The 16,210-nt window shown below is 47.0% G+C and overlaps 1 protein-coding gene across 7 annotated transcripts in view; it reads left to right on the top strand.

The window, feature by feature from the left end:
• The first annotated feature begins 14,219 nt into the window (after nucleotides 1-14,219).
• The window catches only part of ZBTB33 (zinc finger and BTB domain containing 33), a 44,875-nt gene continuing 42,884 nt past the window's right edge, over nucleotides 14,220-16,210 (top strand). For 2 of the 7 annotated variants that reach the window (XM_056538745.1, XM_056538738.1), the window contains exon 1: nucleotides 15,229-15,386. The gene's annotated coding sequence lies outside the window, so the exon portion shown is untranslated. The other 5 variants (XM_056538742.1, XM_056538743.1, XM_056538739.1 and 2 more) reach the window with 5 other exon arrangements.

The following is a 16,210-nucleotide window of genomic DNA, read 5'->3' as shown; positions in this document are numbered from 1 at the left end:
TGTGGGGGCTTGTTGGATTTGGTCCTTCGTACCCACACGCTGGGGTCCAGAACACTCAAAGTTTGTTTTAAATTTCAAATAAAAAAATCAGACATTTCAATGGTCTCCTCATGCATCTGCCAACTCCAGGCTGTGTCATTCAGGCAATATATGGTTTACTGATGCCGCTGCTGGGCCTGGGAATTTCACATTTTCTCATAGGTAGCACCCGCTATCCAAAAGTCTTCTTCATAAATTTCTACAATTGTTGTGTTTTTTTGGGGGGATTGTGAAGCCCTGGTGTGTACTCATGCATCAGCCAACTCCAGGCTGTGTCATTCAGGCAATATATGGTTTACTGATGCCGCTGTGGGGCCTGGGTCTGGGAATTTCAAATTTTCTCATCGGTAGCACCCGCTATCCAAAAGTCTTCTTCATAAATTTCTACAATTGTTGTGTTTTTTTGGGGGGATTGGGAAGCCCTGGTGTGTACTCATGCATCAGCCAACTCCAGTAGGTGTCATTCAGGCAATATATGGTTTACTGATGCCACTGCTGTGCATGGGTCTGGGAATTTCAAATTTTCTCATAGGTAGCACCCGCTATCCAAAATCTTCAAAAATTTCAAAAATGGTTGTTTTTTCTAAGGGATTATGAAGCCCTGGTGTGTACTCATGCATCAGCCAAATCCAGTCTGTGTCATTCAGGCAATATATAGGTAGCACCCGCTGTCCTAAATCTTCTTCAAAAATAAAAATCTTCTTAAAAAATTTCTAAAATTGTGTTATTTGGGGGGATTGTGAAGCCCTGGTGTCTACTCATGCATCAGCCAACTCCAGGCTGTGTCATTCAGGCAATATATGGTTTACTGATGCCACTGCTGGGCCTGGGTCTGGGAATTTCAAATTTTCTCATAGGTAGCACCCGCTATCCAAAATCGTTTTCAAAAATTTCTAAAATTGTTGTGTTTTTTGGGGGGGATTGTGAAGCCCTGGTGTATACTCATGCATCAATCAACTCCAGGCTGTGTCATTCAGGCAATATATGGTTTACTGATGCTGCTGCTGGGCCTGGGTCTGGGAAATTCAAATTTTATCATAGGTAGCACCCGCTATCCAAAATCTTCAGTTTAAATTTCTGAATTCATCTTTTAATCTTAGGGATTGTGAAGGCCTAGTGCCTACTCATGCTGCTGGCAACTCCGGGCTGTGCCATTCATCCACTATATGGTCTCCTCATGCTGCCAACACCTCCGCGCTGTGTGATTCAGCCACTATATGGTGTACTCATGCTTCAGCCTCATCCAAGCTGTGTCATTCAGCCACTATATGGTATCCTCATGCTGCCAACACCTCCAAGCTGTGTCATTCAGTCACTATATGGTCTCCTGACACTGATGCCACCACCAGGCTCTGTCACTGTGCTGCTGTGCGGCAGTGATTCTAAAAGCGATGCTGTAATCTGCATTTTATTCTGAATAACAGTATTATTTCACTACCGCAGCACACTTCATATGCGTTTTAGAACACAGCAAAGTATTCTATACCTCTATTGAGGCTGTATGTAGGCTAGAAATCGGCTTTTTTAATACAGATTCGCTGCGAAAAAATTCAGATTGAAACAAACTTTTTCGGAAAATTCGGCGAATCGGCCGAATCAAATGTTTCAAAAGTTCGCTCATCTCTAGTTGTAACTATAATTGGCCCCCATTGGCAGAATTAGTACACACTTCACATGTATATTCATGGTGGAGGTCTTTTGTTTCTATTCTGACATTATTTAAAATTGATTTATTCTGATTATTTGAAGTGGCCGTATGATTACCTGGTAAACACTGATTGGTCGTTGACTCGTAAACCTGAAGTGTCAATGGCATCTAATGCGAGGCGTGGAACGCATGGTGACACGCAAAACGGAAGTATCAATGGGAATCAATGTGAGAAGTGGAATGCATAGTGATACGCATGTGGGGAGGGCGCCCGGAAGTGACGCATGTGGTGTCCTGACCCGGGCGCGCTCCTGCACATGTAACGAGGGATACTAAAGGCGCTTGCGGACTCTGTATAGATGCCACCAACCGTTATCAGAGATTGGAGTGGTCAGGAATGGTGACCTACATGGAGTGGAGGTAGGTTCTGGTCTATATTTTGGGACCTACATTTGACATATAGTGAAAGATTTATTAGACTTATGGTGACATTTGTATTATCTGGCAGAGGTATTTAATGGAGTGATTTCTACACCACATGACAGATTGAGGTCCGTGGTGTCTTAGGGTAAGAAATATATTTTCAGAATCTAGCCCCCCTTTTTTCATCACCCATGAGGATTTTGGGACAATTGCAATACACCTTGTTATTGTCTTTTGTCAGGTTCCTCTGCTTTTTCTTGTGCAATTTAGCACGTTGAAGTGACATCACATATTTTATTCAGCGTATGGAAGAGACGTGAAATAGTCTTTTGAGGTAATCTGAGTGATTTTACTAGATGGTTGTCATTATTATTAACAATTGTTGGTCATCTTTACTAGTATGATGTCGTTTGTGATTATATCTATATAATACCATCTAGGTTCAGTTTTGTGTCATCTTGGAATAAAGAGTCTATTGAAGTTCCCAGCTTTTTTCAGCGTAAATTATCTTGGGGCTTGACAGGTGAATATACATGTGTAAATATTTAGATTACACATTTCACTATATTGTTTCAGAGCACGCACTTATAAGACACAATTTGTTGTTTTAATTCTAATCTATATTTATATATGAAATTTCTAGCCAGTGGGGGCCATTGTTAAAGAAAGGATTGACAATGTTACCATCATGTATCTACCTTTTCCTATGAAAATTTGATTACCATTAGTTTATCAAAAGGTGCTATTTGAGAGTATTCCATTCTTTCTGAAATATCATCACTATGGCTTGCTATATATGTTGCTCCTATTGTGGCTCTCACTAAAAAGGCATCTAATCCTTAATCTTGGCCTCAAGAGGTTGAAGAGGCCCTCTCCCGTTAAAAGTCTGCATTTGCCTCTGTTCCCGTGCTTACAAGACCTGATCAGTAGAGGCCCTTTGCTTTGGAGGCTGATGCCTCATCTATTGGAGCGGGTGCCGTTCTCACTCAGAAAAATGCCAAGGGCAAGAGTGTAACTTGTGGGTTCTTCTCCAAGACATTCTCTCCTGCTGAGAGGAATTACTCCATTGGAGATCGTGAACTCCTCGCTATCAAGCTAACTTTGGAGGAATGGCGACATTTATTGGAAGGTTCTTCTCATCTGGTCAGCATCTACTCAGATCATAAGAATCTTCAATACCTTCTGTCTGCTCAGCATTTCAACCCCTGCCTGGGCAAGATGGTCACTGTTCTTTTCTAGGTTCAACTTCTTTATTCATTTCTGTCCAGCAGACAAGAACATCAGGGCTGATGCTCTCTCCAGGTCCTCTGACATCATTGGTTTGGATTCCACGCCTAGGCATGTCATTCCTCCTGACCGTTTGATTCCTGCAGCTCCTGCCGAGATTCAGCAAGTTCCTCCGGGAAAATCCTTTGTGCCCGCCAGATTGAGACGCAAGGTCCTGAAATGGGGTCATTCTTCCTTGACAGCAGGACATTCTGGAATACACAAGACTCTACTTCTTTTTTCCCGGCACTATTGGGGGCCCCATCTTGAACGTGATGTTTCTGATTTTGTTCAGTCCTGTGTAACATGTGCCCGTGACAAAACTCCTCGACAAAGACCTGCAGTGCTCTTACAGCCTTTACCCATTCCAGAGACTCCCTGGTCCCATATTGCAATGGATTTCATCACCGATTTGCCACCTTCTCATAATTACACTGTCATCTGGTTTGTTTTAGATCGGTTTTCCAAGATGGCTCATTTCATTCCTCTACCAGGACTTCCTTCTGCCCCACAGCTGGTGAAGCACTTTTTGTTGCATGTCTTTTGTTTACATGGTCTTCCTCACCATATTGTTTCGGATCGAGGTGTGCAGTTTGTCTCTAAGTTCTGGCTAGCCCTTTGTAACCGTCTGGACATCAATCTGGACTTCTCTTCGGGCTACCACCCTCAGTCTAACGGTCAGGTGGAGAGGGTTAATCAAATCCTTGAGACTTTGACATTTTGTTTCAGCTCGCCAAGATGATTGGGTCGACCTTCTCCCCTGGGCTGAATTCTCAGATAATCATTAGGATTCCAAGTCCACGACGTCGTCCCCCTTTTTGGTTGTCTACGGACTCCATCTCCGTTCTCCTCTTCTTCTCCCAGTCTCCTCCGGTGTGCCTGCTGTTGATGAGCTGGTCCGTGACTTCTCCACCATCTGGCAACAGACCTGACAGTCATTGTCCCAGGCTTCTTCACGCAGGAAGGCGCAAGCGGATAACAGTAGAAGACCTCCTCTGTCCTTCTCTCCTGGTGACACGGTGTGGCTTTCATCCAAGTACATCCGCTTCAAGATTCCCTGTTACAAGCTCGGTCCCCGCTACCTTGGTCCCTTCCAGATTCTACAAAAGATCAATCCTGTCTCCTACAAACTCCATCTACTTGCTACGATACATATTCCCAATTCCTTCCACATCTCTCTCCTCAAGCCTCTTGTCATAAACCGGTTCTCTCAGAAGAATCTTATCCCCACACCTGTCTCCAGCTCATCTGACGTCTACAAAGTTAAACAGATTCTTGCTGCAAAAACTTTGAGAGGTAAACAATTTTTTTGGGTCGGCTGGGAGGGTTATGGTCCTGAGGAGAGATCTTGGGAGCCTGAGGAGAATATCCTGGACCGTGACCTTCTCAGGAGTTTTCTCTCTCGTAAAAGGAGGGGGAGACCAAAGGGGGGGGTACTGTTATGTTATGTGCTCCGGCCACACACGTTGGCCATGAGCGCATGGTCCCTTTACCTTCTGCTGCTGACGGGGCTGGGACTCACATCGTGGGACACTCCCGCATGTGAGCCCAAGTCCATCACTCTCTGGGTGTTTCTCCTGCCTCTGCCTCTCTGCTCCGACGCGCATGTCTCCGTCCCCTAGGGTGCACGCGCTGGAGCTTTAAGATTTAAAGGGCCAGTACGCTCCACCAGTACGCTCTACCTGTGGCTCATTTACAAATTCCTCAACCCTCCTCAGTTCCCTGCCGGATCTTTGTTGCCTTGTGCCTTTGAGAAAGCATTCCTCTGTATTGCCTTGCCGTGTATCAGATCTCTTGCTCTTGTGACTTGACCTTGCTCCTCTGCCACCTGCCTACAGAACTCCTGCTTCGCTTTGACTACGCTACTGTGCCGCCTGCCCTGACCTTCTGCTATCCAGACTACGAGTTGCCTTATCCCTTCTGTGCCTCGCATCTCCTCAGCTGCCTGTGTGGACGAGCCGTGCCAGGGGTAGCGGCCTGGGTGCCGCCTGCAGGAGCAAGTTCATCCCACTTTGTGGCGGGCTATAGTAAAAACCAGCGGCACCTTGGACTCCTCTCCCTGGTACGGTCCGAGTCATCTGCCACACCGGTCCAGCGGATCCACAACCACCGGGGTTCCTGTCTTCAGAAATGTGAGTGTAACATTGCAATTGCACGCGCACTGTTTCCCTTCTGACGCGTGCAACACTGTGCGCATGACCGGAAGTACTCTACCCCCGGCTGCCTGATAAATATTGGCATGCCTAAACATCTAGTTGCCGCCAACACACAGGAACTCGAGAACAGGACACTCTAAAAGTAACCCACTTTTCCAGCACCTCTCTTTATGGATCCAGACTACTACAGTCATGTACACCTACTTTGGCAAGTTCCTACCCCTGATATACTTATATTTAGCCACCCTATCTAATGACTCCCAGGTCACACATATATAAGCATATTCTTTACCTATAGGAATCCACATATATCAGCATATATATTTTTATACATTTTTTACCTACATGGAATCCACACTATAACCACCAACGCTTTATGATAATCCAGTGAGAAACTATACTCTGTGCCATTAAGCCATATGATCACTCACCGAAACAAGTAGTCGCCTCCTGAATGAATTGTTTTCTCTATCACCACTTGATTATTTTAATTCCCCTATTCCATCTTTTTATATATGATATAAATATGATTTTAATGTACCCCACATCATTTAAATTATTTATTTTCTCTCTACATAGGGTCTTATATATATGTTTATTTTTACCTTCAAGTTGTATATATGTTTATATGTTTTTTACAGTTATTTTTGTGGACCTGAGGAAGGCGTGAGAACATGCCAAAACGCGTTGTCCAGTTGTAGCTTTTATGTACCAATAAAAAAGAATCCTGTGTATCTATTGGCACCTTGACTCATTTCATGACCAAAGTAGCGCTTGGAAGTCAGAACCCCTGCATTTTCTATGCTTCAACTTCCTTTATTGGGCCTGGTTGTTGTCATTCTAGGACAGGGGTTCTCAATCGGTGGTACGTGTACCCCTTGGGGTACACCACTGGTTGTGCAGGGCCAGTATTGGCCAGTATTTGTCAGCGCAGTGCGGGGAATGACCGTGGCAGCTCTCTGTACCTCGGCCGCAGCTACTTTACGGGAGCTGCGTGGTTGCCAGGCAGACGTGTGACGTCCCCTGACATTGCACGGAAGTGCTGCACAGCGCAGGACGTCACCCTTCTATGTAGCCTCGCCGAAAGGGACTCTGGAGTGCCGTATACCCAAACAGGCCGGGTAATGTTAAAAGAAAGTAAAAACTAAGTGTATGGGAGGGAGGGACGTTATTGTACATATGTATATAATGGCACAAGGGTATTAAGATGGAGGGATAATGGCAAAAGGGGATCAGAGGGAGGGGGACTTATGGCACAGGGGGATTAAGATGGAGGGGGGCGCTAATGATTATCCCCCCTCCATCTTAATCCCCTTGTAACATTATTCCCCCCTTCACTTTAATACCCTTGTGCCATTATTCCCTCCTCCCTATGATCCCCTTTTGCCATACCGGATAATAATGGCACAAGAAGATTAGATGGAGGGGGGAATAATGGCAAAAAGGGGATCAGAGGGAGGGGGGAATAATGGCAAAAAGGGGATCAGTGGGAGGGGGGGAATAATGGCACAAGGGGATTAAGTATCGCATTAGTATAAAGGTAAGCACACGCCATTATGAAAATAAGTAATTTTATTACTTATTTTGTCCGCGCGTACCCATCGCGCGTACATTCCACACGATTTACCCACGGACATACTTTCACCCTTTGGGCGTGCAGTCGCGAAAAAGGTTGAGAACCACTGTTCTAGGAAGTCCTCCTAAATTTAGACGACAGACTGATTATTGCTGGTATTCCCATTCTGAATGTGCAGGCGTGGCTGAGGCAAAAGGTAAGGGGCATGGCTGAGGATGCGGTTAGGGGGCTAGACTTGTCCCTCTTTGCTCTCAGCAAAAGATGGGAGGTATGCAAATGTAGCTTGAATACATCCCTGCAAATCGTGCATAAGGAGACCTTAAAGGGGTATACCAGGATTTATTTTTTTATTTGACTATGCTACAGTGGCTGTAAAGTTAGTGTAGTTCATAATATAGTGTCTTTACCTGTGTGTGACGGTTTTCTCACAATTCTTATGTGATTTTCATCCCAATATTTATTTTTAACAGCATACAAAATGACTGCTGTCTCGGATTTTTCCCAGCTTGCAATGCGGTCGAGACCTGACTCACTAGTTAGCTGATAACAGGGAGCCTGTCTGCTTTAATGGGTGGAGAGAGCAAACTGCAACTAATGCAACAGCTGGAGGCACCCTGATTGAAAACCACAGGTCTGCAGCTCATTTAAGTTTCAATGGGTGGGGTAGCTGATGTGTGGGAAGGAGGAAAATGGTATCATGGGATTTGTAGGCAAACAAGAAGACTGAAAACAGGAAATACAAGTTCACAGAAAGCTAGCCACAGTGTTCTGGTAATCTCACAGCATAGCCATTTAGCCCAAGACAAGCGCGGATCCTTCCTAAGCATGTCCATTACTGCCTGCCAGGTACGTACTAAAGTCACCTTATGTTGGATAACCCCTTTAACTTCATAAAGTACCATCATTTAGGTATTCCACATAAAAAGTGCCAGCACTGCCCCACATATAGAAGGAGATTTATCAAGCTCCATATTTTTTTTATACATGCTTCGACTTTTAGATTTTTGCTTATCCCAACGCACATTTCAGAAATTTGCTCACGTAGTAAATTGTGTTTTTTTTACTTTGCAGTGGTCATGTATTTATCAAATGCGATAGTCACTATTTATGAAGAAAAAAAGTCACATCTCCGTTTAAAAGTCGCATATGTATTCCAGGTCCAACCTAGCTTACAGAAAGTGCATACATCCGCAGAAAATGAAATTAACACCCACTTTAATTAACACCCCCGCTGCGTTACCTATATGTATTGCCCCCCGCTGCGCTACCTATATATATATTGCCCCCCCCAATGTTTTAGCTATATATATTACCCCCTGCTGCACTAGCTATATATATTACCCCCGCTGCGCTAGCTATGTATATTGCCCCCCGCTGCACTAGCTATGTATATTGCCCTTGTGGTGTTTTCTACAGCTTTCTCACTTGCTCTGTGCATGGGTGTTTAATGCAATTCTTTTCTGCTAATGTACACACACATACTCACACACACAGATAGGGTTGCCACCTTTCTTGCGAAAAACATACTGGCCATGCTAATTTGCATAATTAATTATATATGCATGACATCATAGGAAGCTCCGCACATGTCCCGTCACATACCAGCCCAGCAACAGTAAATTAACCCCTCAATTGACCCCTAGCCCTGTATCGTCCTGTACCATTTTAATTGACCCCTGGTCCCCCTGTGCCATTATAATTGACCCCCCCCCCCCATTCCCTTGATTCAGGGGAAGGGGGGTCAATTAAAATAGCACAGGGGGACCCCCCCGAAGCAATTTTAATTGATTAACCCCTTAAGGACGCAGGACGTAAATGTACGTCCTGGTGAGGTGGTGCTTAACGCACCAGGACGTACATTTACGTCCTAAGCATAACCGCGGGCATCGGAGCGATGCCCGTGTCATGCGCGGCTGATCCCGGCTGCTGATCGCAGCCAGGGACCCGCCGGCAATGGCCGACGCCCGCGATCTCGCGGGCGTCCGCCATTAACCCCTCAGGTGCCGGGATCAATACAGATCCCGGCATCTGCGGCAGTTCGCGATTAAAATGAACGATCGGATCGCCCGCATTCATCCGATCATTCATAACGCCGCACGGAGGTCCCCTCTCCTTCCTCCGTGCGGCTCCCGGCGTCTCCTGCTCTGGTCTGTGATCGAGCAGACCAGAGCAGGAGATGACCGATAATACTGATCTGTTCTATGTCCTATACATAGAACAGATCAGTATTAGCAATCATGGTATTGCTATGAATAGTCCCCTATGGGGACTATTCAAGTGTAAAAAAAAAATTAAAAAAATGTAAAAGTAAAAGTAAAAAAAAAGTGAAAAATCCCCTCCCCCAATAAAAAAGTAAAACGTCCGTTTTTTCCTATTTTACCCCCAAAAAGCGTAAAAAACATTTTTTATAGACATATTTGGTATCGCCGCGTGCGTAAATGTCCGAACTATTAAAATAAAATGTTAATGATCCCGTACGGTGAACGGCGTGAACGAAAAAAAATTTAAAAAGTACAAAATTCCTACTTTTTTAATACATTTTATTTAAAAAAAAATTATAAAAAATGTATTAAAAGTTTTTTATATGCAAATGTGGTATCAAAAAAAAGTACAGATCATGGCGCAAAAAATGAGCCCCCATACCGCCGCTTATACGGAAAAATAAAAAAGTTATAGGTCATCAAAATAAAGGGATTATAAACGTACTAATTTGGTTAAAAAGTTTGTGATTTTTTTTAAGCGCAACAATAATATAAAAGTATGTAATAATGGGTATCATTTTAATCGTATTGACCCTCAGAATAAAGAACACATGTCATTTTTACCAGAAATTGTACGGCGTGAAAACAAAACCTTCCAAAATTAGCAAAATTGCGTTTTTCGTTTTAATTTCCCCACAAAAATAGTGTTTTTTGGTTGCGTCATACATTTTATGATATAATGAGTGATGTCATTACAAAGGACAACTGGTCGCGCAAAAAACAAGCCCTCATACTAGTCTGTGGATGAAAATATAAAAGAGTTATGATTTTTAGAAGGCGAGGAGGAAAAAATTAAAACGTAAAAATTAAATTGTCTGAGTCCTTAAGGCCAAAATGGGCTGAGTCCTTAAGGGGTTAAACCCGTCCCCACCACAACAGTATCTTCAATCTTACGGTCCTGTCCCCAGTCCCACTCCTCACCCCACCATCCCATAATACCATTTAGAGACCCCCCCCCCCCCCCTTTCATTTCCCTGCTGGCGCTGGTCACAGTGCTGCCTGTACCTCTTCACTGCAGGCAGCTTCTCACAGCAGTGTGTTGGCGTCGGCGGGCTTTCTGGAGAGAGGGGGGCTCCTTCAGTGACATGTGACGTCCCTCTGCGCGGCCCCTTGGCGCAAGAGGATGTCACTCGTCACCGCCGCAGCTCTATTTAAAGTGGCCGTAGCGCGTGCTTCTAAAGGAGGTAAAATGATTTTCGTCAGTGGCCGGCCAGGGGCAGGCGCAGGGTGGCCCTTAATGTAAAATATCGGCTGTTGGCATGGCCGGTATTTGTGAGAACTTACCGGCAGCAGGTTGGAAATACCAGCTGTGACGGTAAAATACATTCACACACACACATTCAGACACACATTCACACAAACACTTACTCACACACACACTCTACTGCAGGATCTTACAAAAACGAAAATTAGCTAGCCCAGAAAACAGCTTACTGTTCGGGCACTGTGCGAGCCGCAGTGATGATTGCTACTGGTGATCAGGGCCACCATCAGGGGGGGGTACAACCCATACACCTGTATGGGGCCCGGAGCTTCAGGGGACCCGGACGTCCCTGGACCTTTTTTGGCTCAGTGAGTGACTGCGACTGTCCCTCACTGACCGCTGGGTGCCCGCCAGGGCTATGACCGGGCCTCCTAGTCTGCGGGCCCCTTGCCACTCTCCCACATGCTACTGCAGCGGGCTGGGCACTGCCCAAGGGCCCAAGCCCGTCGCTGCCAGCACATTTCTTTTAAATCACCTCTTTCTAGGGCGCGGGCCCCTTAAGAATCATGGCAGGGCCGGACAGGCCAGGGGCTGATGGGAGTAGACGTGCCCCGTGCAAGCACGGACGTCTACTCCAATCACCCGACCTGTCCCTGCCTATGTCCCCGCACAATCTCCAGCAGAGGCAGAGACGATCCTCCCTGTGCAGTGATAGGAGCAGCAGCAGCCACCGCCTCTGCTGCCTCACGCGACTGCACCGATCCCCGGCAGGGAAGGTGAACCTGCCCAGGGGGGGGGGGAGGGGGTACGGGTTGTTTGGTGGTCAGGAGACTACAATGGTGATAAGAGGTGCAGGGGGGGTTATATGGGTGTTCAGAGGTGCAGGGGGGTTATGGGGGTGATAAGAGGTGCAGGGGGGTTATGGGGTTGATGAGAGGTGCAGGGGGGTTATGGGGGTAATAAGAGGTGTGGGGGGTTATGGAGGTGATGAGGGGTGCAGGGGGTGTTATTGGGGTGATGAGAGGTGCAGGGGGGTTATGGGAGTGATAAGAGGTGCAGGGTTTATGGAGGTGATGAGAGGTGAAGGGGGGTTATAAGGGTGATGAGGAGAGGTGCAGAGGGTGGTGGTGGTTGGAAGACTACAGCGGTGATGAGAGGTGCAGGGGGGAGGTTATGGAGGTGATGAGAGTTGCAGGGAGGTTATGAAGGGGATGAAAGGTGCAGGGGGGTTATGGGGGGGTGGATGGGGGGTTATGGGGTGCAGGGGGTGGTTGGAAGAATACAATGGTGATGAGAGGTGCAGGGGGGTTATGGGGATGACGAGAGGTGCAGGGGGTTATGGGGGTGATGAGGAGAGGTGCGGGGGGGTTATAGTAGTGATGAGGAGAGGTTTGGCGGGGGGTTATGGGGGTGATGAGGAGTGATGCGGACACAGAGGATAAGAGGGGATGTATATGTATATATGATGTGTATGCATGTGTGGCAGTATTATATTCAGGGTATAGTGTGTGGCAGGATTATATTCAGTGGATACAGTGTGTGAAAGCATTATATTCAGGGTACAGTGTGTGGCAAGATTATATTTAGTGGGCACTGTGTGTGGCAGGATTATATTTAGTGGGTATAGTGTATGGCAGTATTATATTCAGGGTACAGTTTGTGGCAGAATTATATTTAGTGGGTACAGTGTGGGGCAGTATTTTATTTAGGGTACACTTTCTGGCAAGGTTATAATGATTACTGTCTTCATGCACAGGATGAGGATCTGCTGACAAAGTGAGGAGCCAATGATGTCTGGGTGTCAGACTCTGCAGAGAAGTTGGAGCTGGAGGAAGACCTGGGTAATTTTTTGCATCAGGGCCCTGTGGTTTCTAGCTACACCCCTGTGCACGGCCGCTGCGCATTGATACAGCATTGGGGTCAACAATAAGCAGCAGAAAGGGGCGTACGACAACTATATAGTGGCAAGTTGTGCCCCGGCCCATATAGTTGTTGTAGGCCCCTCTTTGCTAATAGTTCCCCCCCACATATAGTTGTAGGCCTCTTTGAGAGGGGCCCAGGCCTACCACAGCTATGGGGGCAACTATTAACAGAGGGGTCTACTACAACTATGGGGGCAAATATTAACCAAGGGGCCTACCCAAACTATATAGAGCCCCCTATATAGTTTGGGCAGGCCCCTCTGTTAATGGTTGCGTCCATATAGTTTCGGTAGGCCCCTCTGTTAAAGGAGTAGTCTGGTGAAAAATAACTTATCCCCTATCCAAGGATAGGGGATAAGTTATAGATCGCAGGGGGGTCCAAGCACTGGGACTCCCCGCGATCTCCTGCACGGGGCCCCGTCAGTTTGCTGGAAGCTGGTGTCTGTACCCCGCAGGAAGCCGCGGCTGGCACACCCCCTCCATGTATCTCTATGGGGTACATGGAGGGGCGTGTTGGGGTATGGCATGCCCCCCTTCCAGCCGACTGCCGGGGCCCCGTGCAGGAGATAGTGGGGGGCCCAATGATAGGACCCCCCACGATCTATAACTTATCCCCTATCCTTGGATAGGGGATAAATTATTTTTCACCAGACTACTCCCTTAATAGCACAGTGTTATACAGCGCTGCACTCTGCTCTAATCTAATTTGAAGCCAAAATGATACTGTTTTTTGACTCGAAAAACAGGGGACACAATGTGGATTTGAGCTTCTTATCTCATTATCAAAATTTCTTATAACCTGTACTGTACTGGATTCTCTTTTGCATCTCACTTTGTCCTGCTTAATTATCAGTCTTTGCCCTGCTCCCCCCTCCCTCCCCCTTTTTCTCATCCATATCTATTTAGTCTTGTTCCTATAACAGGACAATTTACGGCCCATCTTAGTGTGATTTCTCCACATCTATTGTCTTAACCCCTGCATATTTGTGAGATCTAACCTGTGTATTCAGCTTGTGAGCTTAGATTTGCTCTGGACTTCCCGAAAGCTTGTCTCTACAAAATTATGTTAGTCCAATAAAAAAGGTATTACAAGATACTGCAACATTTTTTGATTTGCATCTGCATTACTGGACTAAGGCTGGGTTCACACTACGTTTTCTCCCATACGGGAGCGCATACGGCTGGGGGGAGCTAAAACCTCACGCTCCCGTATGCCTTCGTATGCGCTCCCGTGTGTCATTCATTTCAATGAGCCGGCCGGAGTGAAACGTTCGGTTCGGTCGGCTCATTTTTGCCCCGTATGCGCTTTTCCCCCGGACCTAAAACTGTGGTCAACCACGGTTTGAGGTCCGGTCGTAAAAGCGCATACGGCGCAAAAATGAGCCGACCGGACCGAACGTTTCACTCCGGCCGGCTCATTGAAATGAATGACACACGGGAGCGCATACTAAGGCATACGGGAGCGCGAGGTTATAGCTCCCCCCTGCCGTATGCGCTCCCGTATGGGAGAAAACGTAGTGTGAACCCACCCTAATACGGCTACTCAAATTTACTAATCTAATTAGAAATATATAATTAGAAAATAAAATAAAATTGGGGGCAGACCACGGAGAGGGAGGGGGGACCCAGGCCTTGAGCTGTATAAGGGGCCCCAGAATTTTTGATTGTAGCCCTGCTGGTGATAAAGGGTTGATAAAATTCTGCTTTAAAAAATGATTTTGTAAGCGGGTTTCCTGGTTTTTGCTTACATGCGATTTATTTGTCACAGCCGTGTGACTATTTGATAAATAGGTTGCACGTAAGCAAAAGTAAGTTAAAAAAAATTATCATATAAAAGCCATAGGATTGAAAAGAATGATAAATCTCCTTCATAATGTACTGACACCATGAAAACACAGCAGAGCGCCTCCTCATATACATGGCCAGCAGAGCGCTATGACTGCTGCCTATATGTACCGCTCTGTATGAGGGCAATAGAAGCGGTATCAATACATGTGTAGCCAGCAGTCCACAGCTCGTAGTTGAAGCTCCCGGGGAATCGCGGAAAGTTATTGGTGCGGTAGGTTAAACGTCTTCAGTCCAACAGTTACCACACAAAGGACCAGCAGAACCCTGGACAGCACTTACGTGAACGCCTATAAAAGAGCGCGCCCCAGGCCAGCGCGACATTGCGCATGTGAGTTGGTGCTTGTATGTTCAGGAAAGCTCGGCTGAGTGATTTCCAGGATTGAACGTTAGGAGGCGCTGCTTTCTTTTAGCTACTGCCTAACTACGTCGTGAGGTAGAACAAAGGGGATTCCTGTCATTGAGTAATAAGGCGTCATTCATGTGGTGTAATAAATACATTCATAGAAGTTCACTTCATGACAAGAGCAGCATCGTTTATCGAGCCCGCCGACAGGTTTTATCGTGACATGACCCCATACTGCTAATGTTACGTAGGGCGGACAGCACAAGAGCCATTCTGATACGTTTGCGTGAAAGAAAGCGTTTTATATTTAAGAAAAAAAATGTAGGGAAATCCCGCGAGATTTTCTATTAACGGAAATTGCCGACAATTTCCGAGCGCTTCATTCTACACAGTTCGGTCGTCAGAGGTGGCGGGCGCTTTGGGTGCCCTCTGCAGGTCTGAGCGTGGAATTGCATCGGAGTTCGGTGGCTGTGGGAGGAGCGTGTTCATTCGTGGTCTGCGGAAGCCGAGGCACCGGGTGGCCCGGGGACGCCAGGTAAATACTGCACATGAGGACGGCCGCGGTGTGCTATTCAGCAGCCTGTGACACCAGGGCAGTGATCCGAAGGCAGGTTATGGGTCGGAGGCGATAACGTGAGGCGCAATGAACCTCGGGGCCTAGACGCGTCAGCGCCAGAAGCAGCCCGGTCTCTACTCCTTTGTGAGCGCCGTTGCCGCCATGTTGTAGTGCCTGTGTGAGGCTCAGGGTTGTGCACGACCCGGGGGATGATGCCTGGGTGTGAGGCGCTCTGTGTTGGCGGGCGGTGAGGCCTTATAGGCGGCGGCTGGGCGTGTAGGCCGCTAGTGAGGACAACATGGAGGCCGGTGGAAGTCCCCGTGTGTGCTGCACTGGGCTGTGTGTCGTGGTGACTGCAGGGCCCCGGGGGACATAGAGGAGATCGGCCGCTGTCCTGCCCCATGGAGAGTGCTTGATCATGAAGTGTGACTGGTGCAGCACATGGATGAGAGGGAGGGGGAGGCTCCTGCTCAGGGGGTATAGCACTGCTACAAAGAGCTGGGCACACACTTCAGATCCTGCACTTGGGGGGTGATCGGTCGCTGTGATGACAGGCACTGCAGCCAACACCCCCTCTGCATTGTCCTCCCAAGGCTCTGGATGAGTTCACATGGGATTTTCCACATGTTTTAGTTGCATAGGATGATAGCGTTAGGTTATTTGTCACCTGGGTCGGCCCATTGCGATGGATGAAAACATTAACCCCTGTGCTCCGCTGAGATGGTCAGTGTCCAAGGGCCTCAGTGTTTAGAGTGAGTCGTCCACTTCATCAGAAGTTAGGATTGTAAAAAGTCCACAAGTCTCTAGCCTGTAGATGAAATGGAAGAGAAACAAAATCTCTGGAATGTTGGTTCCTCAGGCGGATCCAGGGGTAGGAAAAGCATGTGGCATGGGAATGTGTTGTGGGGCTAAAGGGTGGAGTGATGGCCACATGGCAGACAACCTGGATCCAGCAGCAATGTGTCACT

This window comes from Hyla sarda, chromosome 9, assembly GCF_029499605.1.
Source record: "Hyla sarda isolate aHylSar1 chromosome 9, aHylSar1.hap1, whole genome shotgun sequence".
Classification (NCBI taxonomy): domain Eukaryota; kingdom Metazoa; phylum Chordata; class Amphibia; order Anura; family Hylidae; genus Hyla; species Hyla sarda.
The sequence above is the reverse complement of the archived record's forward strand: the minus strand, read 5'-3'. Positions and strand labels throughout refer to the sequence as shown.